General features: G+C 35.0%; 1 long non-coding RNA gene across 1 annotated transcript; it reads left to right on the forward strand.

Moving 5' to 3' along the window:
• The first annotated feature begins 10,011 nt into the window (after positions 1-10,011).
• LOC138896993 (uncharacterized) lies at positions 10,012-13,231 on the forward strand. Its single transcript, XR_011410705.1, has 3 exons — positions 10,012-11,388; positions 12,626-12,998; positions 13,092-13,231. It is a non-coding gene; the product is annotated as an uncharacterized lncRNA (long non-coding RNA).
• The last annotated feature ends 2,685 nt before the right edge of the window (positions 13,232-15,916 follow it).

Consider the following 15,916-nt stretch of genomic DNA (forward strand, 5'->3'; position numbering starts at 1 on the left):
CTTCAATTGTGTGTATTTTTTTATCTATTACAATGCCTTTATATAGGCATGAAAAGTGAAGAAAAATATGTCATTGAATATGTCATTAAGCATAGAAATATGTCATTGAATATGTCATTAAGCATTTGAGAAGATCATGGAGGAAGAGTAGACATCCACAATAATTTGATTGTTCTTATAACACTCCCCCTTGGATGTCCATAGATAACGTGCCTCGTTAAAACCTTATTAGGAAAAAACCCTATGGGAAAAAAATCCTAGTGAAAAAAAAGAGTACACATGTTTAGAAATACACCTTTTGATTGCCTCGTTAAAAACCTTGCAAGGAAAATCCAGTGGGACAAAACCTTGTAAAGGAAAAAGAATACAACACGTATTAACTCCCCCTGATGAGAGCATCAATTCACATCTTTGAGTCTTCGCATCCCAATCTTGTACACTAGTTTCTTGAAGATTGACGTCGGTAGAGATTTGGTGAACAAATCAGCCATATTATCACTTGAACGGATTTACTGCACATTTATATCACCATTCTTTTGAAGATCATGTGTGAAAAATAACTTTGGTGAAATTTGCTTTGTCCTATCCCCTTTATGAATCCTTCATTCAATTTGGCTATGCATGTTGCATTGTCTCCATACAAATTTGTGGGTAGTTTATCACACTTCAAACCACATTTGTCTCGAATAAGGTGTATTATAGACCTCAACCATACACATTCTCGACTTGCTTCATGAATAGCAATTATCTTAGCATGATTAGATGAAGTAGCCACGATTGATTGCTTAGTCGATCGCCAAGATATGGCAGTGCCTCCATATATAAACACATAGCTTGTTTGAGATCGAGCCTTGTGTGGGTCATATAAATACCCAGCATTGGCATAACCAACAAGATCGGGACTGCAATCATTGCCATAAAATAATCCCATATCGGTAGTCCCTTTTAGATACCGCAATATGTGTTTAATTACATTCCAATATCTCCTTGTAGGAGTATCGCTATATCTTGTTAAGACATTAGCTGAAAAAGTTATGTCAGACCTTGTAATGTTAGAAAGATACATTAGTGCACCAATTTCACTAAGATATGGTACTTCGGGACCAAGAAGCTCTTCATTATTTTCATGAGGTTGGGATGGATGTGTTTTATCCATATATAATCGCTTTAAAATCATTTTAGTGTATGTTGATTTATGGACAAAAATTCCATCTTTCATATGAGTTGCTCTAGTGGTGAGCACACTCCACTTCCAACCAAGAGGTTGTGAGTTCGAGTCACCCCAAGAGCAAGGTGGAGAGTTTTTGGAGGGAGGGAGCCGAGGGTCTATCGGAAACAGCTCCTCTACCCTAGGGTAGGGGTAAGGTCTGCGTACACACTACCTTCTCCAGACCCCACTAATGGGATTATATTGGGTTGTTGTTGTTGTTGTTGTTGTTGTTGTTATATACTCAATTTGTAGACCAAGATAAAATTTTATCTTTCTAAGATCTTTCATTTCAAATTTTTTCTTTAAATAGTCTATTGCTTTAGGAAGCTCCTTAGGAGTTCCAATGATATTTAAATCATCAACATACACAGTGATTATAAAAAATTTAGATCCAGATCTTTTTTATAAAGACACAAGGACAAATTGAATCATTATTTTACCCTCCTTTCAACAGGTACTCACTCAGGCGATTATACCACATGTGCCCTGATTGTTTCAATCCGTATAAGGATTTTTGAAGCTTTATTTAATAAATTTCTTGGAAACCTTAATATGCTTCAAAACAATTTAAATCCTTCAATGATTTTCACTATACACATATCACATTTTTCTTGTATTGCCAGATTAAAACCTGAAATGGTGACATCCACCACAGGAGAACATGTCTCTATATAATCAATACCAGGATATTTACAAATTTTCTTGTGACATAAGTCGTCTTTATGTTTATCGACTTGACCTTTTTTTTCGCACAAGAACACATTTATACCTCCACTGGCTTTATACTTTCAGGTGTTGGGACTATCTGTCCAACTTCATATTTTTCAGGTGAAATTAATTTTCATTGCGTATTTTTCATTTGGCCAATCATTTATCTGTCCAAATTTCATGACAGATTTGAGCTCAAGATGCTCTTCAATATTAATAATATTGAGCGCTACATTATATTAACAATATCGTCAACGATCATTTTATATCGGTTCTACTATTACCCAATAAAGACATAACTTATTGAGATCTCTTTATCTTATTATTTTAAGGTATCTGAGCCTCTCTCCTGAGGTCTTATGAAGTGTTATGTCGTGGTGCTCTTTTAGAGCACTTGCTTCCTTATTATGACCATCTTGAACATTTGCTCCTCTCCTTCTTCAAGGAGTTTTATCTTTGGAACCGATTAGTCTATTATGCTTCATGCATGCTATAGACTCTATTCATTATGAACTTTATTTTATTTGGAGCATTAGCAGCTGAATATGACATTTAGCTTTGGGTCAGCAAATACGCCTGGCAATATTTTGCAAATGAATTATCACTTGAATTTCAAGTTCACATTTTCTCGTACGAGGATCTAGATGTACTCATAATAATTCATTACATGCATTACTTTTTCAGGTGCCCATTTTCTCTCCCTATTGTTGGGATCACCAACACATATCCCTAACCTTATTTGGGGATCCATCTTTGTGTATTGTGGTGGAACAATTAAATCATATAGCACATTCATATTTCTAGATGGAAATTATTTGGTTCCTGATCCTGAACCGATTGTGATAGGGATAACTTATCATAACTTGGCTAGATGCGTACAAGTGCTGTTGTATATTAAATAATACATCACATACCTAATTTTATTTTTGGCAATTTTGTTCTCATAAACAATGGTTTAGATATAATTGGAGGCATATAATTTCTGCTAAACCAACTTGGAGTTAAACCAGTATTATCAAGATAAATCATCATAATTTATATTCTGGAACTGTGCTCTAATAATTTGAGCAATCAATCTTGCAAAAGCCAAACTGCAAGTTGATAACAAATGCACATGTGACCATAGAATAGATACATCTATTAAAATCATATAACAGTAAACGGTCCACATGGAAGGTGACTGGGCCCATATATTTATCACCTTTTATTCGTTCCATAAATCAAGGGATTCAATCCCAACCTTAACTGGTATATCATGAGAATAAGCAGCAGAAGAGAATTCTTGAATAATCTTATATTTCTTCAATATATGCCAATGTAATTCTCAATTAATTTTTCGCATCATAATTGAACCGAGATGATTATAGTAATATAAAGATATTCAATCTTCTTTTCATTTATAGTCTCAATATGCCAACCATTTTGGCTAATATATTTGTAAATCAAAATGTTTCTTTTGAGACTTACTACAATATTAATGTCATGAACAATTTCATTTATCCAGGTAGTAACAAATTAGTTCTTTCAGAATTCTTAACTGCTTTTGTACTACAAGATCTTTTGTCACACCATCTATATAATGAATGTCTCTTTCACAAAGAGAATCATATCGTAATAATTGTCATGTTCAAAATCATCATAAGCAAAATAATTTCTTGCTTTAATTTTGCTTTTAATAACTTTCATAAGGCTTGACAAAATATTTGGCGTATCACATGTATGCGACCAATGATATATTCATGTAACTACACAATAATATTCAGTATCTTTCTTTGTCTCAAACCTCCCTTAGAGGTGAGTTGTAGTATTTATCCAACCATGCATAAGTACATTATTAGGCATAATCTTTATCACATATATATTTTCACATTCACTTTTAGGAATGAGTATGCATTCTCAATGTTTATCACAAGTCACATTCTCTTCAAAGAATGGAGTATAATCATACAATGTGCTTTATTTTTTTTCAAATTATTTTGATGGTAAACATTGTCTTGTTCTCCCTTTTTATAATTAGCATAGTGATAACTATTATTATTTTTTCTTTAGTTAATATTATTATCAATATGGTGCATTAGGACTCAAACCCAATGCCTTACACATATAAAGGCATGCTAGGCCATAATACTTTAGAACATGAATCCAACGTCTTTTCATCAACATAATGCGTTGGGACTTGAACCCATCGTCTTACCCTCAATCTTTGGCATAATAGGCCAAAATTCACTAGGACTCGCACTCGAGCCTTTAAAATATTATTACTTCATAATTATAGGCATAAGTAAATTAACTTTCAAGAAGACATATATAACTATTTCAATCTTGAAACAGTTCCTCTGCAACAAAAATGCTAGTTAGGATATATGCCTTTTTTTTTAAAATGATACAATCACTTTTACACTTTAATAAATTAATTAGAGGAAAAGTGGAGATAACCTATAACCCACTTATATATCAAAGACTATAAGAACTTCACCAAACAAAATTCAATACAGAGGAATGAGCCTTATGCTTCCAGCAACAAGGCTTAATGCATAACCGTGATTATTATAAATTATAACTATAATGAGTTTATATTGATTGTATATTCGAATGCCAAATTTGCAAGGTACTATAAAATCGCCTACATATTTGATAATTTTGCTTTCAATGAAATACATCATGTGATGGTAAAAATATTATTACTAAATTACCTTAATAATTATCTATCATAGTATGTAAAAGGTCAGAACATATATATACGTTGGACTATTATCTTTGTCCTATAAGAGATGTAGCAAATAAAGACATACCTTTTCAGTTCTTTATTTCAGTGGATACAATTGAAAAAAATATTTTAACCAAATACTGCACATAAAATTTATGCAAAGATATGAAAGTATGAATGGGTTTAGATGGATGTAAAACTTATCTTTGTATTATCATCTAAGACATTTTTCATTTTGATCTCATTGTTTGCTTATAATTTACATACTCTTAACGTAGAAGATCATGAAATGAGCAATTCGTGTTGATAACGTGTTATAAAATAAAAACAATTTAGTCAAACATGAACAAGACATGTTGTTATGAAATAAAAGTAATTTAGTAAAACATGAACAAGAAATTGAGATAGAGAGAAGGAAGAGATTTTCTTCTTCAATTGTGTGTATTTTCTTATCTATTACAATGCCTTTATATAGGCATGAAAAGTAAAGAAAAATATGTCATTGAATATGTCATTAAGCATAGAAATATGTCATTGAATATGTCATTAAGCATTTGAGAAAATCATGGAGGAAGAATAGATATCCACAATAATTTGATTGTTCTGATAACATGAATGTATTAAAAGAGGAAGTGCCCCATAATTCACTCAATCCTTCCATCGGTTCTTTTCTTCACAATTAAGTATAGGTATTTTTCACCATCATTTTTACCTCTCTGTTTTCTGTTCTAATATGGCCACCCGTGATAATGATGGTCGACCTTTCCCTGAAGATCTAGCAGTAGAGATTCTAATCAGGTTGCCGGTCGAATCCTTGTTGCGATTCAAATGCGTCGGCAAGTACTTGTACGAAACAATTACGATAGCTTCATCAAAGAACACATGAATTGGAGCAGAAAGAACAAGCCCCCAAAAATCATGACTTATGATCATGTTGGATGCCCCTCAAATGATGATTCTCCTCTCAATCCCAATCCCATCACTTTGATTTCGGTCTCAAATGTTGTTGCCGTATATGAAAATCCTGATTATCTTTCGGAATTCAGAGGTATGACGTACCTTTTAGGTTATATGGATGGCTTGTTTTTATTGGAGCGAGTAATTGATGGCAACATATTCAACATCTTCTTAGCTTTGTGGAATCCTGCCACCCAGGAAGTGAGGCCCCTTCCTTCACCCGATTTCAATCTTCCACCATCTTTCAGGGATTAAACCTTATGACTAATGACTACAAGGTTATTTGGTTTCGGATCTTCTGGGATAAAATCATAAATTATAAGGTCCATCAACCTTATGCAGCCGTCTATTCATGCTCTAAGGACTCATGGAGAATCCTTCAACCTGAAAACACTGACATCTTCCTATTTAAACATGGTATAGAAGCCCTTTGTACTGCTTATCTGAATGGAGCTTATTACTGGCTACTGACGTGTGAAATATGTAACTGTAGATTTCTTTCCTTTGACTTTGGCAATGAGGTGTTTACAGAGATTGAAGGGACAGATGCTCCGCGCCCTTTCGATCAGTGGCATCTGAAACTGATATTGCTTGATGACTCCCTTGCCCTCTTGAATGAAGTTGTAGCTGACAGATTTGAATATGACATATGGGTAATGATCCAACCTGGTGTTTTGGAATAAAATGATTACGTTTCAATGCTCTGCATATTTTGCATATATCAAGTCTTGGAATCTTAACATAGTCATTTTCGTTAGCAATCGTTGTCGCCTGGTCTCTTATGATGTTACGACCCAGGTGACAAGGAGCCTTGGATTTCGTCATCCGGGCCTCAGGATAAATGACTATGGTGATTGTTCGGTTCATTGTTACAAGGAGAGCTTAGTAACGATCAAATGAGGGAATGGTGATCTGGACCATTGCCGCTTACTAGTGTATGGGTCTAAAATCTGCCTAAGAGCTTTTAACACGAATCGACGTCGCCACAGGTAATTTGGCTGAGGCCGACTAGTAACTAATGAGATTCATGGCCGAGCAATCAGTTATGGACGAGGTCAAGTATTAGAGAGCAGTTAACGACTAGTTTAGTATAAGGGCCTTTAAGAGAATATTCTATTAGACATCCTTTATATTTGTACATTTAGGGTTAATCGAAGGCCCGCCCCTATAAATAGAAAGAGAGAGATCAGATGAAGGGGGCTTTCTAACAAGAACTTACTTGACAAAAATAGACTCTCTACATCTTTGGCAGCAGATCCAAGAAAGGTTCCAAAATCTTGTATTTGTAATTTATCATTGTCAGAAGAGGAACAATTTTTATCCCATTCGTAATTAGGTGAATCATTCCCTTTACATATTTTAGTGCCATTCAAGGTAATTAAATGCTATATTTTCCTCTACCATTATTGATATTCACGCATTCAATTCACATCTGAAGTTATTATTATTAGCAAACCAAACGAATGAATTAGCCTTGGCCCTCGAGTTCAGTCACCTTTGAACCAAATGAAAATCTTACTGATATCCCAACAGAATAACAAGATATTGAAAGCAAAGAGTAGGGAGTGTATTTCTTTTCTATTGTGTATCCTATATCCCCCTTTACAAGTGATCAAACCTCCCCTTTATATAGTAGGAATGTTCTACTTGTAATATAATACTAAATATAGTAGGAAATCCCATGATAGATTAATTAATTGATCTTTCCTTGATATGAGCCAGGATTTCCGCTATGATTCAGGCCCCATTACGGATATTCCAGCCTTTTGTCTCTTGGCTCGATAATCATTCCTCGGTCTCGCTCGATCTCTATTTTGTCCGGTCTCGATCTAGGACGGTCTTGGTCTCGATTGGTCTCTTCCTAACTTGGTCTTGATATTTTTTGACCTCGATCTAGGCTGATCTCGGTCTTAATCGATCCCTTCTTAGCTTGGTCCGAATCTTGGTTGATCTCGACCTTGTTCTTTCTAGGCCGATCTAGATCAGTCTCTGAATCATGAGTTAAGCAATATCTATTCATGTCATGATCCAATATAATTTGGGATCGAACCTCGGTCTGCCGTTCCAGTCTCGATTAACCATACAAAATCGGGCAAGCCCGATTTCGACCGTATACATGAATACTGTAATATGGTATTTGAACTAAACAATACTCCTTCTGTTCCATTCTAAGTGATTTTTTGGCTCTTTTTTTATGGTCCACAATATTTGTTTTTTCTGATTTCAAGAAGGAATTAAATTCTTATTTCCAAAACTGCCCTTGGAGTAAAGAATTTCCAATGAGCAAATTAAGGTAAATATAATCAATTTTATTATTAATCAAAACTAAAAGGTAAATTCCTTAATATGTATGAAAAAAGCAAAAAATAATCACTTAAAGTGGACAGGAGGGAGTATACAATTTTATCTAAATGGGATTATTTTTTAATGAATACACTGAAATAATGAAAGAAAGGTGACATAAATAGAATTGGAAATAAATGCTGAATTTAATGGTAGTAAAATACTCCCTTCGGTCCAATTGAGGGAATATATATATATATATATTTTTTGCACAGTGACGTGGCAAGTCTCACCGGCTAGGAATTGCCTTTATCTTTTACCATAATTATTTGCTTTCTCTTTCATTTAATTTTGGGATAATGCATAAAATCCTCCCCGACCTATGATTATATTACAACTACACACCTTTTCTTTTCGGGTGTCCTATTACACCCTGAACTTTTTCCCCCTGAATTTCTTTAACCTTATACGCTTAATTAAACCCGACCCCCATTTATAATACAATCGGTGTATAACACGCGATAATGGGTCCCACCCAGTTCCCTTTTATTTTCAACTAGAGCCCCTAAGTTATTCGTTCTTTCTTTTCATACTCTCTCCTCTTCTACGGTTGAAACCAAATTCCCAATCTCCCCTCTTTGTTTCCTTCAAGAAAATCACTCCAACCATAATTTTTTCTTTATTCTATTTCAAAATCGACTTTAATAGAATGTAAAGATTGGATCTTCATCGTCCATATAAAGTCCGTTCAAGTTGGTATTTGTCCATTTCATAATCCTAATATCTCATAGATAAAAATTGGGGAAGAAATTTCAAGCCCTAAAATAAAAATGTAAATTCGAATTGACTAAAGATTAGTAAGTTATAGTCTATAGTTTGAATTTACCTCTTCAATTTCAGCACCACCAGTAGAAGCTCTTCAACAGTGGCAGATACTTCATGTTTGGGAGGAGTAATAAAAGAATGGATTCAAATAAAAGAGTTGAGCTGAGTTTTACGTTTGGGAGCCTTTCTTATGGCTAATTATGCATAACACGTGGTGATTATATAGCAGCTGCTTTGGGCCTCATAATTTTTGAGGCCCCAAATTTTTCTAATAGGTTATATATTAATTTATTTTTAGAAGAATATTTAGTATTTTAAATGAGAAAGTATAAATTTTCATAGTAAAAAAGTAGGATTAAATTGTTGATCCTAAATTGAGAAAACATGTCTTTTTGCGAATCACTCTCTAGACCATAAATTGACAAAGGATTTGATTATTAATTCATAACTGAAAAAAGGTTAAAACCTTAATACAGTCCCACAACGTGTATATCTCAAGAGAAATTAAATGAATTAGATAAAATTATTAATAACTTTGCATATGAAAAACTAGAAATACAGAATTTAAATGAAATTATATATGAATTTTTTCTTTTATATATGAAAAAAGGTCCCTCATTAAAGTTTTGCTTTAGGCCTCCATATTTATTGAGCCGACCTTGGCTTGGAAGAGGTGTAGTCAGGTTTAATTAAGTGTATAAGGTTAGAGAAATTCTAGAAAAAGAAAGTTCATGGGGTAACAGGACCCCGAAAAGAAAAGGTGTGTAGTTGTTAATATGATCATAGGTTGGGGAGGATTTTATGCATTATCCCTTTAATTTTATTTGGTCTGCTACAAAATATTAACAGTCACTTCGTTACGGTTAAAAAATACCAAAAGACACTTCATTTATACTCATAATGTATCGCATCCCTTCACTAACCTTTAACACACTAAATTCTAAAATACAAATTCATTAGACAAAAGTTTTTGAATCATTGCAGAAGTGAATTTCGATTACATGCTGCAAGTTATAACATGGAGAAAATCAATAGAGTTTCCACTGTATTGTAGTATTTCCACCGCCACATTTCTTCTTTTTTTCTAGTTAATTTGTTTCGATTATGTTGTTAATTAATTGCAGTCTAGAACGGTTAGGAATGATATAATTGGAAATTGCTGTCCATTTTTGCTGTTAATCGGAAGTGATTTTTATTCTTTTTCCATGATTTCTTACTTAACAAACATGTGTCATGTTCTTAGTTCTCTTTTAATTTCATCCTCTCTTTATTTCTTCCTTCTCTTTTTCACTACATCTACGACTTTTGCTTATTTGGATTTTTGTACTACTTTCAGAATTTATATTTTAAATCTCTATCTCCTTGGCTTAACAAATGTTTTAAGTTAAAGTGTGGGAATTAATGTTTATTCCTTCCTTTCACTCATCAACGATTAATGTTTCTTTGGTGAGCGAAATATCTTCGTAATTTTATAAGTTTTAGGCTTCAAGGAATGTCTTTTATCCTCGCGCCAAGCGCGGTGTATTAAATAGGAAGAGCCCAGTAATTCACTCAATCAACAATTCATTCTACCGATTTGTCTTTCTCCATCAGTTCTTTTCTTCAGGATTAAGTATTTTTCATCATTATCTGTTTTCTGTTCAATAAATATCGGGGTTCTTTTTTTTCATTCAAGTTCTAATCAATGATATAGGATTCTGTCTCATTTGCCTTTCTTTCATAGGTTCTCTTCTTCACGATTAAGTATAAGTATTTTTCATCATCATTTTTATCTCTCTGTTTTCTGTTCTAATAATGATGGCCGGCCTTTTCCTGAAGATCTAGTAATGGTGATTCTAATCAGGTTGCCGGTCGAATCATTGTTGCTATTCAAATGCGTCGGCAAGTACTGGTACGAAACAATTACGAGCCCTAGCTTTATCAAAGAACACATGAATTGGAGCAGAAAGAACAAGCCCCCGAAAATCATGATTTATGATCATGTTGGATGCCCCTCAAATGATGATTCTCCTCTCAATCCCAATCCCATCATTTTGATTTCGGTCTCAGATGCTGTTGCCGTACATGAAAATCCTGATTATCTTCAGGAATTCAGAGGTATGACGTACCTTTTAGGTTCTGTGGATGGCTTGTTTTTATCGGAGTGAGTAATTGATGGCAGCACATTCAACATCTTCTTAGCTTTGTGGAATCCTGCCACGCGGGAAGTGAGGTCCCTTCCTTCACCCGATTTCAATCTTCCACCATCTTTCAGGGATTAAACCTTATGACTAATGACTACAAGGTTATTTGGTTTCGGATCTTCTGGGATAAAATCATAAATGATAAGGTCTATCAACCTTATGCAGCCGTCTAATCATGCTCTAAGGACTCATGGAGAATCCTTCAACCTGAAAATCAAGACATCTTTCTATTTAAATATTGTATAGAAGCCCTTGGTACTGCTTATCTGAATGGAGCTTATTACTGGCCGCTGAAGGGGGAAATATATAACTGTAGCATTCTTACCTTTGACTTTGGCAATGAGGTGTTTACAGAGATTGAAGGGCCAGATGCTCCTCGCCCTTTCACTCATTGGGAGTTGAAACTGATATTGCTTGATGACTCCATTGCCCTCTTGAGCATAGCTGATTATGACAGACCTCTTGAGCATAGCTGATTATGACAATATTTGAACATGACATATGGCCAGTGCCGGGTAAGGCTGCTAAAGCAACTTTAGGCCTCATAATTTTTGGGGGCCCCAAATTTTTCTAATAAGTTATATATTAATTTATTTTTAGAAGAATATTTAGTATTTTAAATGAGAAAGTACAAATTTTCATAGTAAAAAAGTAGGATTAAATTGTTGATCCTAAATTGAGAAAAAATGTCTTTTTGCGAATCACTCTCTAGACCATAAATTGATAAATGATTCGATTATTAATTCATAACTGAAAAAAGGTTAAAACTTTAATACAGTCCCACAACGTATATATCTCAAGAGAAATTAAATGGATTAGATAAAATTATTAATAACTTTGCATATGAAAAACTAGAAATACAAAATTTAAATAAAATTATATATGAATTTTTTCTTTTATATATGAAAAAAGGTCCCTCGTTGAAGTTTTGCTTTAGGCCTCCATATTTATTGAGCCGCCCCTGCATATGGGTAATGATCCAACCTGGGGTTTGGAACTAAATGATTACGTTTCAATGCTTTGCACATTTTCCATATATTAAGTCTTGGAATCCCAACAGAGTCATTTTTCGTTAGCAATCGTTGTCGCCTGGTCTCCTGTGATGTTACAACCCAGGAGACGAGGCGCCTTGGATTTCATCATCCGGGCCTGAGGAGAAATGACTCTGGTGGTTGTTCGGTTTATTGTCATAAGGAGAGCTTAGTAACGATCAAACGAGGGAATGAAGAGTTGGACGGTTGCAGCTTACCAGACCTATTGACTCCTTGATTGTGTTTTAGACATGAACGGATGATATGTTAAACACTCAGTGTCTTTTATATTTATAGAGAATAGACTATGTTTGAATTTTAGAGCGCATACAATAAGTTCATGAAATCCCATACACTGTGTATCCTTTGCCCCTTTTTCACCTTCAAAGTTGAGGCACTCATTACTTGGAATTACATCAGTTCTCAAGCATTCACTTATTCTTTAACCAGTTCACATTTTACTGATTGCTGTAACTGTGTACACAAAGAATGTAATTGTTGTCTTTAGATCTTTGCCCGGCCTTGGCCTGATGACATTGGTATTATGAAAGGTTGAAATTGTATCAAAATTTGGACAAAGATTACGCGTTAGATGAAATGTGTCATTATCCATGAATAGAGTTATACTTTATGTACAATAACAAAAAGAGTTATACTTTATTTACTTAGTAGCCTGAAGTTGCGTGAAATCTCAAATACTTGTTTACATGACATTTTACAGGGTGGTGAGAGAGGGGCGTGAACAAAGAAATATAAGGCCTGGACTGGTCCTCTATTTCCTCGTACCTAGGAAGCCCATTAGCTAGTCCTTGGTTTGCTTCCGCTAGTGTTGCTGTTGGATTCTTCTTCATTATGTATATTTTGACTCCAATATGTTACTGGTTAGATGTTTTCAAAGCCAAAACATTCCCTCTTTTCTCTTCTGGACTCTTCACTTCCTCTGGCAAAGTTTACAACATATCCATCTTGACATTGCTGCCTATGAGCAACAAGGACATTTTTATCTTTAGTACATTTTCGTTATTAATTACTTATGGAGTTGGCTTCGCTTCTCTCTGCGCTACTGTAATGCACGTCCTTTTATTTCACGGAAGGTACATTAATTAGTAGTAACAACTTAGTTATTAATTGGTAGATGTTATATGTGTTATGTGGAAAGTTATGTCATGAAGATTTTTCGATTTCAGGGAAATATGGGAGCAAAGCAAATCAAGCTTTAAAGAGAAGAAAATGGACATACACACTAAACTAATGAGCAAGTATAACCAAGTACCTGAGTGGTGGTTTTGGTGCATTCTTGTGGCAAACATTACACTCACTGTCTTTGCTTGTGAATATTACAATGAGCAATTTCAGTTACCTTGGTGGGGAGTTATTCTAGCTTGTGTCATTGCCATTTTCTTTACTCTTCCTTTCGGAATCATCACTGCCATTACTAACTAGGTAATCTCATAGATCTATAGTTTTGTGTGCTAATTACTAAGTTAATAGAGTCTAATTCACATAATGTTTTATAAGTTAGCCTTTCCTTCATAATGTTTTGGGCTTATTTAGTGTTTCATGCGCTTATAATGAGAAAACATGGAGAAGCTAATCTATGAAGAAGTGTTTCATGCGCTTATAATGAGAAAGCATTGAGAAGCTAATCTATGAAGAAGTCTCAATAGCTATTCTTGACCGCAAGTCCAAGGCTGAGAATTGAAGACGAAGTTGCAGTTAAAGTCCTTGTGAGGGAGTCACACGGAGAGCCTAAAGTGATATGGCAAGTAGAGATTCTCATCAGATTCAAAGCTCAGGTATTTTAAATCTTTTTAATTCATGAAAGTTGCATATAAGGTACAAACTAATAGAGGTCATAGTTCATGTTCTTAAGTTATGCAAAGATCATAAATGAAGATGTTGCAAACTACAAATATTTCATACCCTCATGAGTTATGAAAGATGAATAAAATGCTCTTATTGTGTAAACAAGTGCTCCAACATTTGTAACATACGAGCTTCATGTGTTTATCATTATATCAAATTCATATGGCTATAGTTGATCATGGACGTCGATATCGAGAAAGATGAAAAGAGCCATGTTGGTATTTATGGCGATGTATATTGATGATATGTGTTGTTGGACACCATGGTTGGGTGTGATACTGATGATTTTGTAATTGAGCAAGTTGAATTTTTGATAGTCCTATTTTCAGGGGTGATTATGCCGAAAGTTTTAAAAATTTGGAGAGAGCCAAATTTTGAGCCGCAATATTGGAAGGATATTGGGAGTTGGAAGAAAATGGCCTGGGAACCCTCTTAGACTTCAAAAGTTACTATAGCCCAACATTCGAGGACGAATGTTCCTAGTGGGGGAGAATGTAAAGCCCCATAAGTATTATACGTTTATTCGGGCTAATTATAACTTTAGTGTCGTGTTTCTAGTGACCTTGAGGTGTACCTTGAGTCACATGGGAGTGGTGTCGACATGGAAATATGTATATATATTATGGTATTGATTAGTCGTGATTTGAAATAGTTAAATGGCCAAATGAATCAAAACTTGAGAGTTGGAGTAAATACTGCTTCAAGTGTGCATTCTTATTTAGTCATTGTATTATAAAATACACTCCAGCATAAATGTTGCGAATACTTTCACTGTGAAGCCACTAAAATAAATTGAAGTCTTGAGCTTTACACGTGGGAATTTATGGTCAAGCCCACTTAGGTGCCCACATAAGTGATAGTTAAGAAATTGGCACATTTAATATGTTAAGTGTGAACACTAAGCCTCACTTAGCTATCAAGATAATACCGTTTAACACAAATATGATAAGTGAGCTCTTAAGCTCAAACCAGACCCAAAATGATGGTGGAATCAAGCATTACAAGTGAGTTCTTAAGCTCAAAACTATACCCACTGGATGACGGACTCACGCAGACCATTCAATTTTGTAAAATGGAAGCAAGATTCTTCTTTGGGCCATTCTTGTTTAGAGAAGAAAGAGCAGCGTATCAGCTCATCTGGTATGCAATAGCGGCTGTTATATGCCAATTCAGAGAATTAATAGAGTCAGGAAGTTAGTTTGTTAGTACAAGGACATATTTGTCATTTACTATGAAATGTAATTAGTTGAAAAGGGGTTAAGGGCTACGGGAGTACCAGTTTCTGTTACACTTTCAGTTAGGAGAGTTAGGGCATTTCAATTCATTCAATTGCTACGTATAAAGTAGGGGAATCTTGTATCATTGGGAATTATCGGAAATAATATCATCTCGATCCTTCTCGATTCATCTTCTATTCAGTTTTCTTCAGCAATTCTTGTTCAGGAGCTATTCTTTTCATTTGGTTCCTTAAAGATTTGCAACTATTTCCTGCGACTCAGTTTTGGTACTAATAATTTGGTATCAGAGCTAGCGATTCTTGGCAAAGCACAATGCCGGAGACGACGAGAAATAGTGAGGTGCGCTGTGAATTAGATGAAATCAGAGAGCAAGTTTGTATCTTGGGTGAACGACATGACGATGTGATTAGAGAAATCCGACAACTGATAACAACCATGGCTGTTAACAATCAAGCCTAGGCAGTTCCTCCGGCGGTACCCGCAGCTCCAGCACCGGCGGTTCCGGCAGAGGATGGGGAAATTCCAGCGAATGGCGGTGGTCATCAGATATATGGGGCTGGAAATCGTAATCATATGAATACTCGATATTCAAGAGTGGAATTTCCCATATTTGGTGGTGATGATTTGTGAGGCTGGGTGTATCGACGCGACCAGTTTTTTTATGTTGATGGAACCCAGAGGATATGAAGGTGAAATTGGCCTCGATTCACATGAAAGGTAGAGCTCTTCAATGGCACCAAACGTATTGAAGTCAAGATTTGGTAGGGAACTGCCAAACTGGAACGATTATGTTCGAGCTTTGAATCTTAGGTTTGGGCATACTCTGCACGCAGATCCAATGTCTGAACTAGTGGGGTTAAAACAAAATGGGAGTGTTCAGGAATTCTTAGATGAATTTGATGAGCTGT

The sequence above is a fragment of the Nicotiana tomentosiformis genome, chromosome 8, assembly GCF_000390325.3.
Source record: "Nicotiana tomentosiformis chromosome 8, ASM39032v3, whole genome shotgun sequence".
In the NCBI taxonomy this organism is placed as follows: Eukaryota; Viridiplantae; Streptophyta; class Magnoliopsida; order Solanales; family Solanaceae; genus Nicotiana; species Nicotiana tomentosiformis.